We start from the raw sequence: 18,430 nt of genomic DNA, 5'->3' as shown, positions 1-18,430 counted from the left end.
TTTTATAGACATTCCTGGTTGGAGACCAAGGGTGGGGTATTCATCCTGTTAGTAAAGCAGTAGTTAGCAGGCATATGCCAGTCAGTGTTTCCTTAGCATTTTAAAGAATATGAAAACGTGTGGAATATAGTTGGGAAAGTGAGGCACATGTGGAAAGGAAAACCAACCCTACGAGGGATCCCTCTGAGCAATGCAGAGGATCAGAGCTCCAGGAAGTCTGGGAAGGAGAGGTGCTGTGTCCGATGGCCAGGGAGGTGGGAGGGAATCCAGTCTGAAAGAACAGACTCAGATACATGCATTAGGCAGAGAGAGTAGAGCACATTCCCTGATAGGGAAATATTAGTACAGGCTGTCTTGATAATGATATAGGTCTAAATCAGATCAAATATTTGGGGCTGGACAAAACATTGCCAGCAATTCCATGCCTAGGTATTCGCCCAAGAGCAGTGAAAACTTATGTTCACACAAAGACTTGTACGCAAATGTTCATAGCAGAATTATTCAAATTAGCCCAAAACTGGGAACAATCCAATTGCCCATCAACTGGTGAACGGAATCACAAAATGTGGTGCATCCATACAACTGAATATTACTTGGTAATAAGACAACTGAATTATCGCTACCTGTAATGACTAGGATAAAGTTGAAATTGGTTTGCCAAATGAAAGAAGAAAATCACAGATGAATAATACTGTATAGTTATATTTGCATGAGATTACTGGAAAGGAAAAAACTCTATAGACAAAAAGTAGGTCAGAGGTTGCTTGAGCCTGAGTTTGGGAGCAGTAATTGCCTGCAAATGGGAAGAATTTGGGAGTGATGGAAGGATTCCAAAGATGGATCGTAGTTATGATTGCATAACTCTATCAATTTACTAGAAGTCCTCTAACTACACAATTATAATAGTGAATATCATGAATTTCATGATATGTAAACTACATATCAATAGAGGTGCTGAATTGTATCAAGATTATATATTATATATAAAAAAATCAAGAGGCAAAAGACAAATCCAAAAAATCCACTCCTCTCACAGAAATCAGTTTAAGAGACAAAATTCATAAGAATACCTGAACAATACCACTAACCAAAATAACTTAATTGTCATTTATTGAATATCCCATGTAACAACAGCAGAACAACATTCTTTGGAGTACACATGGTATCTTCACTAATATACACCACATGATATGTCAGGAAATACACTGAAACAGATTTAAAATAATTTAAATCATAAAAAGTATGTTTTCTAATGAAAATGGGATTGAACAAAAAATTAATAATAGAGAGATATCTAGGAAACACTCCACTCAAATATGTGGCAATTAAGCAACACACTTCTAAATAATTCATGGGACATAAGTTAAGTCATAAGGGACATTAGAAAATACATTAAAGTTAATGAAAATTAAAACATAACATATAATAAATTTCAAGATGCTGCTAAAGCTTAGAGGGAAATGTATAGCATCAAAGACATGTGAGAAAAAAAGAGTCTCAAAATAATCATCTAATTTCTATTCTAAGAAAACAATAAGAGTGTAGTAAATTCTAAAAAAACAGAAAGAAGGAAATAATAAAGAGACAAAGAGAAACAAATGAAAATGAAAATATAAAAATAGATAAAACAATTTAAATAGAAATAAAAGCTACTTCTTTCAAATGAACAATAAAACTGATAAAATTTTAGCTAGGAAAAAAGAGAAGAGTCATAAATTATCAATTTGAGAATGAAAGAGGGGGCATCACTATAGACCTTACAGACATTAAAAGGAAAATAAAGAAATTTAATGAACAACTTTATGTTCAAAAATTTGACAATTTAGATGCAATAGAAAAATTCCTTGAAAGTCACAAATTAATGAAGTTCACACAAGAAGAAACAGATAACCTGAAGGGTTCTATATCTTTTTAATAAAATGAATTTGTAGTTTAAAATCTTCCATAAAATCTTCCAACAAAGAAAACTCCCAGCTCAGGTGGCTTCACTGATAAATTCCAATGATTGTTTAAGGTAGAAATAATACCAATCCTACAAAAAATTTTCTTCTAGAAAAATTAAAGAGAAAGAAATACTTCCCAACTTATTTCATGAGGATAGCATTAACCTAGCTAATCTAAAACCACAAAAAGATATTGACACACATTGGGAAAAAAATAAACCACAGATGCAAAATGCCTCAACAAAGTATCAGCAAATAGAATCCAGCAATACATAAAAAAAAAATATAATATCATGATCAAATGGAATTTATCCAAGAATTCTGTAGGTTTAATATTTAAAATTCAATCATTATAAATCACCATATATATTGTTATCTCAATGGATGCAGAAAAAACATCTGATGAAATCCAATATCCATTTCTGATTTTAAAAAACATACATACAATTTTCAACAAACTAGGAATAAAAGGAAACTTCCTCAACCTGATTAAAGGCATCTTTAAAAAAATGTAAATTAAATGAAAAATCTATTTTGACAATGACGCAAAGGAAATTAAATGGAGAAAGGAGAGCCTTTCCACAAATGCTGGAACAAATAAGCATCAATATGTAAAAAAAAAATTAACTTCAACCCATATCTTGCAACATATATAAATCAATGCAAAATGTATAATAGACCTAAATGTAAAACCTAAAATTGCAAAATTTCAAAACAAAGATAGGAGAAAATATTTGTGACCTTGGGTTAGGCAAAGATTGCTTAGATACAACAACAGAATCATGATCAATAACAGAAAAAACTGATAAATTGATCTTCACAAAATTATAAACTTCTCTTCAAAGGATACAGTTAAGAGAATGAAAAGGCAAGTCATAGCCTGGGAGAAAATATCTGCAGAATGCATATCTGACAAAAATCTTGTATCCAGAATATATTAAGAGCTGTCAAAACTCAATAGTAAGAAAGCAAACAACATAATAATAAATGGCAAAAGATTTGACAGACATTCCACCAAAGAAAATAAAAGGGTGGCAAATAAGTACATGAAAAGATACATGATATTATTAGCTATTATGAAAATGCAAGTTACAAACATAATGAGATATATAATAACTGGCAAATATGCAGGGCAACTAGAAGTCTCATACATTGCTTATGAGAATGTAAAATGTTACAGTCACTTGGAAAAGTTTGGCAGTCTAATCAACGAAACATAACACGTACCATATGATGATGAAGTCCCACTCCTAGGTATTTACCCAAGAGGAATGAAAACTTATGTTCACACAAAAACTTCTACATGAATGTTTAGCTTCATAAAATGAGTTAGGTAGTGTTCCATTTTCTTCAATGTTTTGAAAGAGTTTAAGTAAGACTGGTGTCAGTTCTTTCCGGAAAGTTTGGTAGAATTCTCCTGTGAAGCCATCTGGCCCTGGGCATTTATTTGTGGGAAGCTTTTTGATGACTGATTGGATCTCTTTGATTGTGATTGGTTGGTTGAGGTTTCTGTTTCTTCTCTGGTCAGTCTAGGTTGTTCATATGTTTCCAGGAAATTGTCCATTTCCTCTACATTATCCAGTTTGTTGCCATACAGTTGTTCATAGTACCCTCCTATAATTTTTTTAATTTCCTTGGGATCTGCAGTAATGTCACCTTTCTCATTCATTATTTTGTTTATATGGGTCTTCTCCCTTTTTGATTTTGTCAGTCTAGCTAGGGGCTTGCCAATCTTGTTGATCTTCTCAAAGAATCAGCGTTTGGTGCTATTTATCCTCTCCATTGTTTTTTTGTTCTCTATGTCATTTATTTCGGCTTTAATCCTTGTTATTTCTTTTCTTCTACATGGTTTAGGATTGGTTTGCTGTTCATTTTCTAGCTTTTTCAGTTGATCCATTAGTTCTTTGATTTTGGCTCTTTCTTCCTTTTTAATATATGCGTTTAGTGCTATAAATTTCCCCCTCAGTACCACTTTTGCTGCATCCCATAGGTTTTGGTATGTTGTGTTCTCATTTTCATTCATCTATATATATTTAGCAATTTCTCTTGCTATTTCTTCTTTAACCCACTGATTGTTTAGGAGTGTGTTGTTTAATCTCCAGGTATTCGTGAATTTTCTAAGTCTCTTAGGGTTATTGACTTCCAATTGTATTCCATTGTGGTCAGAGAATGTGCTTTGAATAATTTCAATCTTTTTAAATTTATTGAGGCTTGTTTTATGTCCCAGCATATGATCTATTCTGCAGAAAGTCCCGTGAGCACTAGAGAAGTATGTGTATCCTGGTGATTTGGGATGTAATGTTCTATATATGTCTGTTAAATCCAATTCATTTATCAGATTGTTTAGGTGTTCAATTTCCTTATTGGTCTTCTGTCTGGTTGATCTATCTATAGGAGAGAGTGATGTGTTGAAGTCTCCCACAATTATTGTGGAAACATCAATTGCTTCCTTTAGTTTTGCCAGTGTTTCTCTCATGTATTTTGTGGCACCCTGATTGGGTGATTAAACATTTATAATTTTTATTTCTTCTTGTTGAATTGTCCCTTTTATTAGTATGTAGTGACCTTCTTTGTCTCTCAAAACATCCCTGCATTTAAAGTCTATTTTATCTGAGATTAATATTACTACACCTGCTTTCTTTTGGCTGTAGCTTGCATGAAATATTTTTTTCCATCCTTTCACTTTCAATTTCTTTGTGTCCCTGTGTCTAAGATGAGTCTCTTGTATGCAGCATATTGATGGTTCATTTTTTTTTGATCCATTCTGCAAATCTATAGCTTTTAATTGGGGAGATTAATCCATTTACATTCAACGTTATAACAGTGAAGGCATTTCTTGAATCAGCCATCTTATCCTTTGGTTTATGTTTGTCGTATATATTTTTCCCTCTCTCTATTAATATCCTTTAATGTACCCATACCAAATCTCTTTAGTAGTGAACCTTTCTCCATGTCTCTCTCTCCTTTCTTTGTTTCTCTGTCTGTAGGGCTTCCTTTAGTAACTCCAGTAGGGCAGGCCTCTTGTTAGCAAACTCTCTCAGCATTTGTTTGTCTGTGAAAAATTTAAGCTCTCCCTCAAATTTGAAGGAGAGCTTTGCTGGATAAAGTATTCTTGGCTGGAAATTTTTCTCACTCAGAATTTTAAATATGTCATGCCACTGCCTTCTCGCCTCCATAGTGGCTGCTGAGTAGTCACTACTTAGTCTTATGCTGTTTCCTTTGTATGTGGTGAATTGCTTTTCTCTTGCTGCTTTCAGAACTTGTTCCTTCTCTTCCGTATTTGACAGTATGATCAGAATATGTCTCGGAGTGGGTTTATTTGGATTTATTCTATTTGGAGTTCACTGGGCATTTATGATTTGTGTATTTATGGTGTTTAGAAGATTTGGGAAGTTTTCCCCAACAATTTCTTTGAATACTCTTCCTAGACCTTTACCCTTTTCTTCCCCTTCTGGAACACCAATGAGTCTTATATTAGGACGTTTTATATTATCTATCATATCCCTGAGGTCCGTTTCGATTTTTTCAATTTTTTTCCCCATTCTTTCTTTTATGCTTTCATTTTCCATTCTGTCGTCTTCCAGGTCACTGATTCATTGTTCAACTTCCTCTAGTCTTGTCCTATGAATATCCAGAATCTTTTTAATTTGGTCAACAGTTTCTTTAATTTCCATAAGATCATTTTTTTTTTTTTATTTAGTCTTGCAATGTCTTCTTTATGCTCTTCTAGGGTCTTCTTGATGTCCTTTATATCCTGTTCCATGCTCTTCTTGATGTCCTTTATATCCCGTGCCATGGTCTCATCGTTCATCTTTAGTTCTTTAATTAGTTGCTCTAAGTACTGTATTTCTTCTGATCTTTTGATTTGGGTGCTTGGGCTTGGGTTATCCATATCATCTGGTTTTTTCATATGCTTTAAAATTTTCTGTTGTTTTTGGCTTCTTGGCATTTGCTTAACTTGGTAGGGTTCTTTTAGAATTTGTAGACCAATTGAAATCCTTATCTCTAATTTGTCAGGTCTACAGCTTCATGGAGTACACTTTCTGTGACTAACCAGCAGGTGGCATCCGCGAGCCACCTGTTCCCCTCAAGGCAGTTCTCCCCCACTTTGCCTCTGTGGTGAGTTGGGGAGTAAGTCTTATGGGGTCCAGTTGGTGTACCAAGCTTGCGTGTGTAGTTGGTGTTGCCCGCCCTGTATAAGGGGCATGTGTCTGGGCGGTCAGGGAGGGGGGGGCGACTCTAACAACCAAATCTCCCTGGTGATCCTGGAGTTTTAAAGCTGCTGCAATAGTCTAATCCTTCAGTTCCGTCCTGCCACAGTTTCTCTCTGCCACTGACCCACAAGTCCTTGGTATTGGCGTGTGGCCACTGAGACTTGTGAATGGGTCCCTCTTCCAGGCCGTGCACCCCCTGGTCCTCTGTTGAGGGATGACTGTGCTGTCACAGGTGAGTGCCGTCCCCCCAGGGTGGTTCTGGGCTGCTGGGCTGTGTAGGGAGGCTCCCAGTCTGCTGAAATGATGTCTGAATGGGGCTTGTTAATTCCCACTGCTCCACCTTCCCAAGTCTGGGACAACCAGCTGAGGGTGCAGGGAAGGCTAATGTCCACGCCCAAGTTTGTGGTGTATGCGTGTTATCTGAAGCACTTCTGTCACACTGGGTTATCTGGGGCAGCTCTGGGCTATGGGGCCAGTGATGGGCAGGAGTGTTTCCTGTCCACCAGGATGATGGCTGTGAGAGGATGCCCCCCTTTTCTTGGGAAGTTGTGGTGTTCAGTGAATTTTCTCAGCCACTGGATTATTGCCTTTTGTCTCAGAGCTTTCTTAGTTCTGCTCTTGTCTTGACCTGCCCAAATTGCAAGTCTTTGAGGCTTTCTGTATTGGGCTTCTTAGAGTAATTGTCTTAGAAAATGAAAAAAAGATAAAAAAGAAAAAAAAAGGGGGGGGGCCCTCCCTACAGATCTAATGTGTTATTGAAATGCTAAGAGACAAAGCAATTAGGGCTATTAAGGAAAGATCCAGGGGGCAGATAGATCAGTTTTTCTTTGGGTTTTGCAAATGAGACTGAGGGGCCTGAGCTCTGCCCTTCCTATTTCTATGTTCACCAGAACTCCAAAAAGCATCCACTTTAATTTTTGAGTTTGTCTTGCTGTTTTTTTGCTATGCCTGTCTCCTCTCTGCTGGGCTGGCTGCTCTCAGATTCTCTGGTGTCTGGTCTCAGTCTATCTATGGTTGGAGTTTGGATCAGTAGAATGAGTTTCTGATACGAGCTGCCACTGCAGTTCTCCCTTCTCCTTCCCGGTGCTGACGGCCCCTCCTCCCACGGGACTGAGCCTGGCAGGGAGGGGTGCGGGTCCCCTGGCCGCAAAAACTTACAGATTTCGCTGATCTCAGCAATTGCATGTTTTCATGAGTGTTGTATGAAATATGCCCAAAGTCAGACTGCTCTGCGGTGTCCAGTCCACACAGTTCCTGGCTTTCTACCTACTTTCCTGGAGGAGTAACTAAAACATACACCTCACCAATCCACCATCATGCCCTGCCTCCTACATGAATGTTTATAGTGTTTTATTCATGATTACCTAATCTGGAAACAATCAAAAAATCCTTTAGCTGGTGAATGGGTAAGCAAACTGTGGTACATCCACACGGTGGGATGCTACTCAGCAGCAAATAGGATTGAACTATTGATCCATGCAACACCATGGTTACATCTTAAATGCATATTGCTAAGTGAAAGACACAAAGAATATGAGAAAAATTGGGGAATGATGAAACTGTTACATATCTTAATTGTGATGGTAGTTACATGACTGTATACATTTGTCAAAAAAAACTCATAGAACTCTATACTTAAAGGATGAATTTAAGTAATGCTTCTCTATCTAATGTTGTTTGAATTACTTGTTTTCTCTCAAATTCTTTGGAATCAAGAAAAATTTTCATCCTCTACTTGTATTTTACAGAAGTGTAATTAAACATCAGAGAGTGATAGAGACCATTTGAAGTATCCTGTAAATAGAGAATTATTAGAAATTAATTTGTTGATTCACTCTCTCAAACATTTATAAAAATACTCATAGAAGACACTCTATTAAGATGGTGGATTAACACAGCAATCATGTAACCAAGAAGCCAAAAAGTTAATTAAAGTTCATTTATTCTACTAGCTCATATAATGAAAATGAAGTTGACTAAATTGAGCATAGTAAAAGATTTTCCAATCCAATTTGATTTACATTCCAAATAAATTTTATATGTATGTATATAGATTTTTTTCATATGCTTATAAAAGATTTAATAACTTTGAAAATGAACCAAAATAACCCTTAGGAAGACATCTTAACAAAATTCCCTAATCAGACTTTTAAAATTCTATGACTGTGATTTAGGATGCTAGCAGTAGATAAAATTATTTTCCATCACCCCTTTAGAATATTTGATTACTAATTTACATAGGCAAGGCAACAGAATATAATGAATATATAAGTCACTTTTGAGAGAGATCCTTTCAGAATGGAAAGTGAGTACCCTCTTGCCTGTTGCTTAGGGATACTAATGTTCCAAATACAATTCTGTCCTATCAGATGAAAACACCATAAAGCACTAATGTGCTAGGAAATTGGATGTTGGTTGATACAAAGACATTGTGGGTACATGAAGCAATCTTTTATTATTTGATTACGAAGTGTCACCTTTACCCTTCAATTCTGTCATAAATTCAACTTTGTTGATTTATGACAGGTTTGCACAAAATCACAATTGTCTTGTTTAAAGCTATTCTAAATTGCAACCAATGTTTGAATATACAAAAGTAATTTAAATGTGCACCACAAACAATTCAAAATTGCCATCAAAATGTGGATTCTCAGTGGGTTTCTTCTCTTGTGTTTCTCTCCTGGTGGGCAGTGTGCTTGTTCCTATGTAGCACATTGTCAAACCACAAAGTGAGGGAGGTAGTTCAGGCTGTGGAATGCACAACCTGTACTTCCATTTTCCAGGGCTCAGTGGTCTGTCTGTTGTCTCCAAAGATTACCCTATTTCTATGGGGACTTATCAATCTCTAGCAACACCACCACCACAAAGTGGCATTTTAATGAGAAGTTCATTAAACATTATCACTCTAAATCTACTTTCTATACTGGAGTGACCAATAGATAGAAATAAACATTTTAGTTATATTTGCATTATACAGTCAGATTATATCAGATTCTGCCAAGAAAATCTCTGTCTACATTGATAACTAGATAATAGTGTGGACAATTAACCAATTAAGATAGCTTACAAAAAGAATTCCAGACCCACCCCATCCAAGATATGTCATCTTGGACAAGCAATGAAGACAAAATGCCTGGAAAAGTGTGCTAGCTATTTGGAGCTACAAAACAGATAACCTGGGCTTTGCAGACTGGTTTTTCTTAATGATATTGTAGTTTGAAAAGTGAGCAGATTTATTTTTTGCTTCCTATGGTCTCATGGTCTCTCTGCTTTCTGTTTCTGTTACATAAAGTCTTTAAGACAGGCTCAGATTGTCTTATTTTTGCTCTAAGGGCCAAGGGATTTTGTCACATCTGTCAAAGTGCTTTAGGAGGGTGGGCTGGAGTGGCAGGCAGTATCTTTGGCAATTAGTGCACTGACAACATCTCACTATCTAAGAAAAGAGAGCTAGACCTATCTTTTCCCTCTGACCTTCCCTACTGTAAGAATTTTTCTATCTGTGCTTCAGGTATTGGGATTGTTAAGACAGGTAAGTTTTCCTTTCCACAACACCAAACTGAACATTTTTCTTCTATGGGTGTTAATTGGTAATGGTAGAGTCCCACGGGAGTGGGGGGAATTACTTTTGAGAAAATAAAGTCTGAGTTTTTAATTTGTGATTTGGCAAAACATATCAAATATTCACAAGACCCATAAATGCTTTTTTATCTCTTGTAGCTCTGACTTCATGCTAATTTAACAAACATTTTCTCATTTCTCCTTTTAAGCTCAGCTCCTGATCTCCTTTTATATCTGAGAGGCAGTTTTATGGTTTAAAATATATTTTATCACATATGATTAGCCCATGTGAATCAGTAACTGTTAAAAAGAATATTCTTTATTCAAATCAAAACAATTTCCCAAATTTGGATAGGTAAACTAGTCATTTTTTTAATTTGATTTTGTTGTTGGTTATTTTTGTTTTGTGGGTTTGTATTTTCTGGGGTTTTTTGTTTTGTTTTGTTTTGTTTTGTTTGTGCAAGTAAGATATACGTTCCTGGTGATTATCATTCCTCTTGAATTTTCTTTGGTCTACAAATGTAAAATTTGCTTCCCCTCTTTTATTATATCTCACTGGGAGATTGTAGTCTGATGCTACCCCAGAGAAGAGCAGTGTACATTTGTAAACTTCTCAACTTCTTGGCAATTTTTTAAGAGCCTCGCATACTTCATTCTCTGATTTCAGAAGAGCAGAGAAGAGAAGGAAGCTGCCTTGCAGGACACACTCTCCTGTCAAGGGTAGATTGAGAAATTGAGCTCAAGTTGCTTCTTTTTTCCAATCATATACTGATGGATCCACGCCACGTATTTCTTGCCACTGAACTGTGTTTTCTACAGAAGGAACGTATGTGTCACATAGTCCAGACTGGGTTACTAACGGGCCTTAAAGCCTCTAAGATACCACGTGTGTGAATGGCATGCTGTCTCAGCTGGAATTTAACTTCTATTACTATCTGGTTTTATGATCTTTGGAAAGTCTCTTAACCTTTCTGAGAATCTCTTAACATTTCTCCAGTCCCAGGCTTTGAAAATGTGGATAACAATAGACCCAGCACTTGCTTTTCAGAGGTGGCATGAGGATTAATTAGCTAATATTTGTTAAGAGCTATATAAATGCTAAGTATTATGATTATTCTTCACTTATATTAGCATTACAAAATGTCAGTGTGTTGAATGGGAAAGGAAGATAGGATTATAGGACTCTGGTGTGGTATGACACTTGTATAAGTTTCCCCTCTTCAGTGAAATGACTAGAACTGTGTTTAGTTACCCTGATTAATGGCTTCATTATTACCAGGAGATAGCAATTAGCTGATTTGAAATGCTACATACAACTATAATTCACAGTTTTATATGGACTAGAAGACTCAGGGAAGGGCCTCCCAGGATAATCTGCAAATCATTGAATTGTAGTGGGGCATGATCGCTCCTTGGGGTTCATATCTGACTGCTTGGAGTTAAACATGCTCCGTACAGGACCAAGGCAACATCAGGTTCCCCAAAGAGAATTGTGCTATTCCTCTAAATTGATGGCTTGTGCTCAGTAAGCCTGGCTGAGAATTCGGGGTCCATTAATCACTCATGTTTTACTCTCTCTTTCTTAGAAGTACAGTGTTGAGCAGTGGACAGAAAGATTTAACAAATAAATATATAAATAAAGGGAGCCTTCTAGCCAATAGCTCCATATAAGGATGCATAACAATATTTGACTCTGGTGGGTCTTCTGTTCCCTTTACCATCACACTGGGTACTTTGTAGTCTTAACTATCTGAGTACTTGGAAGTCTAAGTAGATCAGCATCTGTATTAGCATACATGGTTTCAAAACAGTGCAGATTTAGTGTAAAGTAAAATATTCTATCACTTCTATTTAGATCAAAGTGATGATTTTTTAAAGGGATAGCTCAGGGCCTGAATGCAGCCTCTAGTATTAATATGCTTCCTTAAAATTATATATTACATTGTTTGCATTCCAAATGGTTCCCAACCCTGCTAGATTGCTGGAAATCACTCATATTTTTTATTCTTTTATTTGCATTCAGTACCTGAGCGTCAAGGATACCAAACTCTGACTCCTTTTTGATAACTAAATAGTGCTCTCAACACCCCACCACCATCGAAAGAGAGCAGGATAGGAAATTCTCATGGAGGCACATACAGAGAAGAGAGGTTAAGAAACCTCATGCTTAGTCCAATCTGTATTTCCCAAAGCAGGCTGAGTTCCCAGAAACACTGGAGAAATTTATGCAGGTTATTAGATATCCATACTTCAATTTTTCACAGAAAAACATACAACCACTCAGAACTGAGTAATAAATGGAAAAGAATTTCTAGAGACCACAGTGTACTCTACTAATACCTTGTACTCTGTGATAACTCTTTCTCTAACATCAGTATTGTATTACTAATTGACACTGTTTTGACAGTGTATTACAAAACACTAGAGATGAGTAATAACCATGGGTTAGCAGATGGAAATAGAGAATGCTCCAGTAGATGCTCATTCATAAAACCCAATGTGATTCTAGTGAGAAAAATGAGGCTGCTTCAGACTGAGTCAATACGATCAGCCAAGGTGTTGGAAGTCAAAGACTTACTCTCAATTTGGACAAATATTTCATTCATACATGCACTTAAATTCTTCCTCACCACCAACAAAACGTATGGTGTTTGTCTTTTTCTTTTCCCCCTACAGACAGCCAGATTATTACAAAAGAGCTTTTTACATAGGTAAGTACACCAAATGAAATACAATTGTATCATCATTTCAAGTCAATAGGCACAAAATATGTCTCTGACTTAGCAATTCCCAGATTGTTGTCAGGAAATACAATCATCTGAAATTCTTATATTTATTCATACCTAGGAAAGGTTTTCTTGTCAATAGCTATGTATGGATTTTTCCCTACTGATTTAAACAAAAGGAAGATCCAGGATGTTTGGGTAATTTATTCTGCTGTCTTCATTTATATCTCTACAGAAGTAGAGTTCATATTATATGGTGCCAATATATTTTTAACAGCGTAATAGTCTCAGTACAGCCATGACCTTTTCTCCTGTAATTAGTTCCAACTGAAATTAGATTCAGTGAAAGCATGGCTCCAATTAGAGCTAAATCAAAACAAAACTCAGGACTTGATTTCATATAGCAAAATTGTTGAGGGAAAAAGGGGTGGGGGAAAAGAGGATTTTCTTCAAATTTAGTTCAGTAGATTGAACCAGATGGTAAATCCTTTGAACTCTGGAAAAAAATTGCATTTTTTTCCATATGGGCCTATATTCATGTTTCCTATGACTCATAGAGATTTAATAGTCTCACCTTGGTTGACCAGGCTAAGCAAGTTTGGAGGTCTGGTCCCAACAGGGGACATACTTTCACTAACAGACATCATGCAGTTTCATTCCATCGGACTATACTGTCCAAAGCAATGAAGTGTCCAAGCGAATGAAAAGAGGAGTCACCATACAGGTGGAGATCATTTATTCTGATCAGAAGGAGGAAGTAGGGTTACTCTTACACAATAGAGTAGGGAGAAATATGTGTAGATCCCAGGTGATCCACTTGGATGTCTCCCAGTACTCATGTGCCCCACTGTAAACAGAGCAAAGCAGCAAATCCCAAAGTGAGAAGAGTATTATTACCAAGCACGCAGACCCTTCAGGTATGAAAGTGTGGTCACCACCAGATAAACCACCCAGAACTTCCAAGATGATCTCTGAGGGTGAGGAGAATTTAATATGGACAGTGGAGCAGGGAGAAGATGGTATTAGTGGTGGTCCCAAGATCAATGGCAGTGATGGTAGCTGCAGTTCATTTTTAAATTCCTCTCAAGAAGAAAGGCCCACAGCAGTTATAGAGGAGTTGCACCCTGAACCTGGGTGGAGAAGTAGATCTGTGCAGGGAAAGGGGTAGACTATAGCGGTTGTGCCAGTTTGAATGTATTATGTCCCCCAAAACGCCATGTTCTTTGATGCAATCTTGTGGGGGCAGATGTATTAGTGTTGATTAGGTTAGAATCCTTTGATTGAGTGTTTCCATGGAGATGTGACTCAATCAACTGTGAGTGAAATGTTTGATTGGGTAATTTCCATGGAGGTGCTACCCCACCCATTCAGGGTGGGTGCTAATTGGATCACTGGAGTCATATAAAGGAATTCACAGACAGAAGGACCTGAGAGCATCTGAGACTGACATTATGGAGAGAGCTGCAGCTAAGAGAGGACAAAACACTCCAAGAGCAACATTTTGGAGAATGCCATTTTGAAACACAACCTGGGAGCAAGCGGACGCCAGCCACATGCCTTCCCAGCTGACAGAGGTTTTCTGGATGCCAACTGCCTTTCTTCAGTGAAGGTATCCAATTATTGATGCCTTACCTTGGACACTTTATGGCCCCCTTTATAAAACCCCCTTTATAAAAGCCGATCCATTTCTGGTATTTTGCAAAAGGGCAGCATTAGCAAACCGGAACAGCGGTCATGAGACCGTGCCTCCCAGAACTCCAACTACAGGTCTCAGGAAGGGTGAGAAACTTCAAGGACCTCAGTTTTAGCAGTCAGTATACCTTCCATCTAACAGTATGCCACCCCCCTGGCTCAGCCACCTTCTAGTGTCTGTTTTTCTCAGTATAAATTATCACATGAAGAATATGATTGAACCAACTTGGACTGTGTGTCTAACTCCAGCCCAATCATCTCTTCCAATGAGAGAGGGTTGTCCCACACAAAATGGTTTTCTGAGTCTCAGCCCTAGAGGAGCAGTCTCTAGCTGATAAGACCCTAGAGACCACCAGCAAAGAAACTCAAAAGTAATGTCTAAGCCAATATGGCAAATATACCCTCCCAATTCCTCAGAGGCAAAAGTATCCACATTTGTCAGAAGCAGCTTTTCCATCTGAGGATAACTCTTAGAATTCCTGTCCATCTCTGGGTATTTTTGGAACAACATGAGGCCTCTGCCTCTTAAGGTACACAGATGATATCTGCTGCCTCTCAGAATTTCAATGTGAGAGGGATTTCAAGTTCAATATGTAATCGTTTGAACTTGTGGCAATTTTATCGCTTTATTTGATTCTGATCCCTTTTTTCTGCCATTTATTCTATGCCCTACCCCACTGTTGCTGATAAGGCAAATCACTTAAATATTTGTGTTATTCTCCACTATCTGTTTGGGTTTCTCACTTGCAAGGGTTCTGATGTCGATGATTATTTCAGGCAGAGCAAATCTCCATTTTAGTCCAGTGAGGGGTGACCTAGAAAGAGAGAGGTTCAGGTCTGTCATTTTGTACTGCCTGTAGTTCCGTTTTGTTTTCTAAATCTCCATCTCTCCAGAATGCAGTGTTTATTAGGACTCTGCATCTAAAAGAAGTTTCAATGTTCAAAGCTTTTTATCTTCTATTTTGCAAATAAAATTCATCTCATGGTGCAAAGCTTCACTTAGAGTGAATCTGTTTGGAAGAGATATTAAAGTAACAATTCAATACTTTATCAGAATGGAGCCCATGCTTATGGAAATTGTCCAATGCAGAGATGTCCCTTCTTCTTTCTGGCTACTGGAGAGTGTGTGCTCTAGACCAGTGTTTGGAATTGTGCTGCAAACCCTGAGAGGAGCAAAAAGAGCCCACCTATTGGCTGAGGTCAAGCTGAGAAACAGTCAAAGAAAGGCTATGTTTATGGAGCCCCCGCTGAGGGCCAGGTACTGGCAGTCAAGGCATTAACTTAGTTAACATTCACAAGGAGCCTGAGACATATGCTTTATTCCCATTGTTTCCAGGTGGGAAACTGAGGCTCAGAGAGGCTAAGCCCCCTGCCAGTATGGTCACACAGTTCATATGTTGAAGACTGAGAATCCAAAGCAGATCTTTCTATCATTGAAGCACGTGTTTTTCAACAGTGTAGCAGTGCCCCATTCTCCAGTCTCACCCCAACATTACTCCTCCCACTCCCTGGCCATTGAATATAAGAACAAATTTAAAAGGGCAAATTTGGCATGGCTTCACACAAAGTGGGCAGTACCTCATAGCAATGGCTGTCGTACCACATAGCAATGGCTGTAGGAACAGCAAAGACACGAAAGAAGAAAGAAAGAGAGAGCAAGAGTGAGAGAGCAAGAGAGAAGAGAAAGGGAAGGGGGAGGAGGAGGGAATGAAGGAAGGAAGGAAGAGAGGGAGGAAGGGAGGGATGAAGGGAGGGAGAGAGAGAGGGAGGGAGAGAGGGAGGGAGGAAATTATAGCTTAATATTTTTTTAAAAAGCATATAAAAAGTTAATGTCAATGAAGATTATTTAATGTCCTATCCTTATCCCTACTCCCCATGTGTGTTGAAATCAAGAAAGATTTGCATCTACATGGGAAGGAGAGCTAGAGTTTATTGAACACATACTATGTGCGCTTTGTGTTTACATGTTCTGTTTTGTTTAATCTGAGTAATCCTCTTATTCAGAGATACAGTCTCCATTTAACAGATGAACAAAAAACTGAAGCACAAGGAGAATTTAACTGTTCAAGTACAAACCACAGAAAACTTGACTATTGTGGCTTGGACTAGTAAAGCTTGTTTCTCATGCAATAGGAAATCTGGGGTGGGCAGTAGGGGCTGGGGCAGAGGGTCCACACTGCCATTGGGGACTGAGTGCCTTCTGCCTCCCTGCTCCTCCATCCCCAGCACGTGCTTTTATCCTTATGTTCTCAAGATGACTGCAGGATCTCAGGCCATTAAATGAATTCTATATAGGTGGGTAAAGGATGATAGAAAAGCAAAGGGAAAACAAAAAAGGACCATGTCAGTCAATTCTGTCCCTTTTTATCAGTAGAACTAAAGATTTTCTGGAAGCCTCACCCATTGTTCAGAGCTACATCACATAGCCACCTACATCCATAAATTGAGTATTCCCAACTCAAGTACAGCCCTGAATAAAATCAGGGTCAGTAATGAGTTAATATTTATAAAGTGCTTAGAATAAGATCTGACACATAGAAGTGCTATATATGTATTTAATAAATGAAGAAATGAAGGAACAGGCTGTGAAAGAATTTTTTAAATGGGACTGGATATTGGGTAGGCAAATAGAATTATTTAACCCAGAGATAAATGTCTTCTCTAAGCAGCCCAGCTAGCAAATGGTAGTACTGTCATTCCCTCCCAAGTTTTCCTGATTTCAAAGGTTCCTTTTAGTGAATGTCTTAATATTATTACAGAACAACACTCCCCAACCACATACACAGTTTAAAAATTCCACTGAGAATATGTTTATGAATATCATAATGATTGTCCTGTGTGCTGCTTAAAATATTAGTATCACAGGTGAAGAAGGCATGCCAACCTAATCAATTTCCCTCTCTGATATGGGCTCCTTTGTCTTTGTTATGCCAGGCTTGGGGAAAAAACAAGGGTAGCATTGGCATTCACAGGTCACCCCTGCCTTAAATTTAACAGCTCCAGACTGTTCTTGTAATTCTGCCCCTTATCCTAGAGTCCTGTATAGAGAAATCACTTGCAAAACTTTCACTTCCTCATAATGTTATCGTTGTCATTTATTGCACTGTTTTAAGAAAGGTATCTGAATCAGCACTTCTAGTTAGAGCCACTGATAAGCTAAAAGGAAAGTAACACATAACTCCACAATAAATACTGATAAATGAGCACAAAATTGTAATGTAGCAATTGCCTTTTGTTAGCTAGTCTGCCAGCATTGCTGCAGTTTAGCCTTGTGAATGATCTTAACATGCTGTGTCAACTATTTATGGTTACCTTCATAGTCAACACAGTTGGTAACCCCCTTTGTCAGACCTTAGAAGTCCTTAAATGCCAAATCTCCTCCAAATACAGATATAACAGGTCGACTCAGATTTGTCCTAGAGGGCAGAAGAGAGACTCAAAGATGAGCCCTTATAAAAATTCATTACTGATGAATATTGAAATATTACCGGAAACTTAATCAGTATTATTAAACATCAAGAGATTAATACCAGCTTGTTCTATGGGAGACAGAACCAACCACTACAGAAGAGTTATTAAAGTGCTGATTGAGAATTTTTAAAAATATATATGTGTGTACATGAATGTGAAATGACTAACTTTTCAGGGGTCAATCAAGGATAGGAAGTAAATGGAAAGCTATGTAGGAAGAGCTCAGTGATACAGGAGATTTCCATGGCCCTACTCTACAGTCTTGTCACATTGACAGAGTTCATATTGACTCTACCTGTAGTATCTCTTTACTAATCAAAGAAAGAGAGTCTGGCCTTTTGCTTTAGCCGAGATCCGCTGTGGACTGAGTGGATATCCACTGACTAGGTCGAGACCTTAAGCACCCAATCAAATAATGAAATCCCATGTGCTTCTCAAAAAGAAATTACTGTTTTCTTTTCATGTGGATTACGACTTGTTTAAACTCCAGTGACTGCTCAGTTTCCACTCACAGAAGACAAATATTTGCCAATTAAGGGTGAGAATTGATAGATACAGAAGGTCAATCTGCTTATTCCTTGCTGGAAATCATACAAGGAAGCTTATGACTTCCAAAGTGTGTTTTACAAGACACTTAAAAATCCTGTCTTGTCTTCCATACACACCGACACCATTACCACACTGTTAACATGCCTTCCTTTGTAATATTATAATTATGCATTCTGAAAGAGAACAAAGAATAATTTCTATCATATCATCCATCTGTCTATCTATCTATCTGTCTATCTATCTATCTATGTTTAAGGTTTTTATTGTAGGGACCTCT

This window comes from Choloepus didactylus, chromosome 22, assembly GCF_015220235.1.
Source record: "Choloepus didactylus isolate mChoDid1 chromosome 22, mChoDid1.pri, whole genome shotgun sequence".
Classification (NCBI taxonomy): domain Eukaryota; kingdom Metazoa; phylum Chordata; class Mammalia; order Pilosa; family Megalonychidae; genus Choloepus; species Choloepus didactylus.
This window is presented reverse-complemented; position numbering follows the sequence as displayed.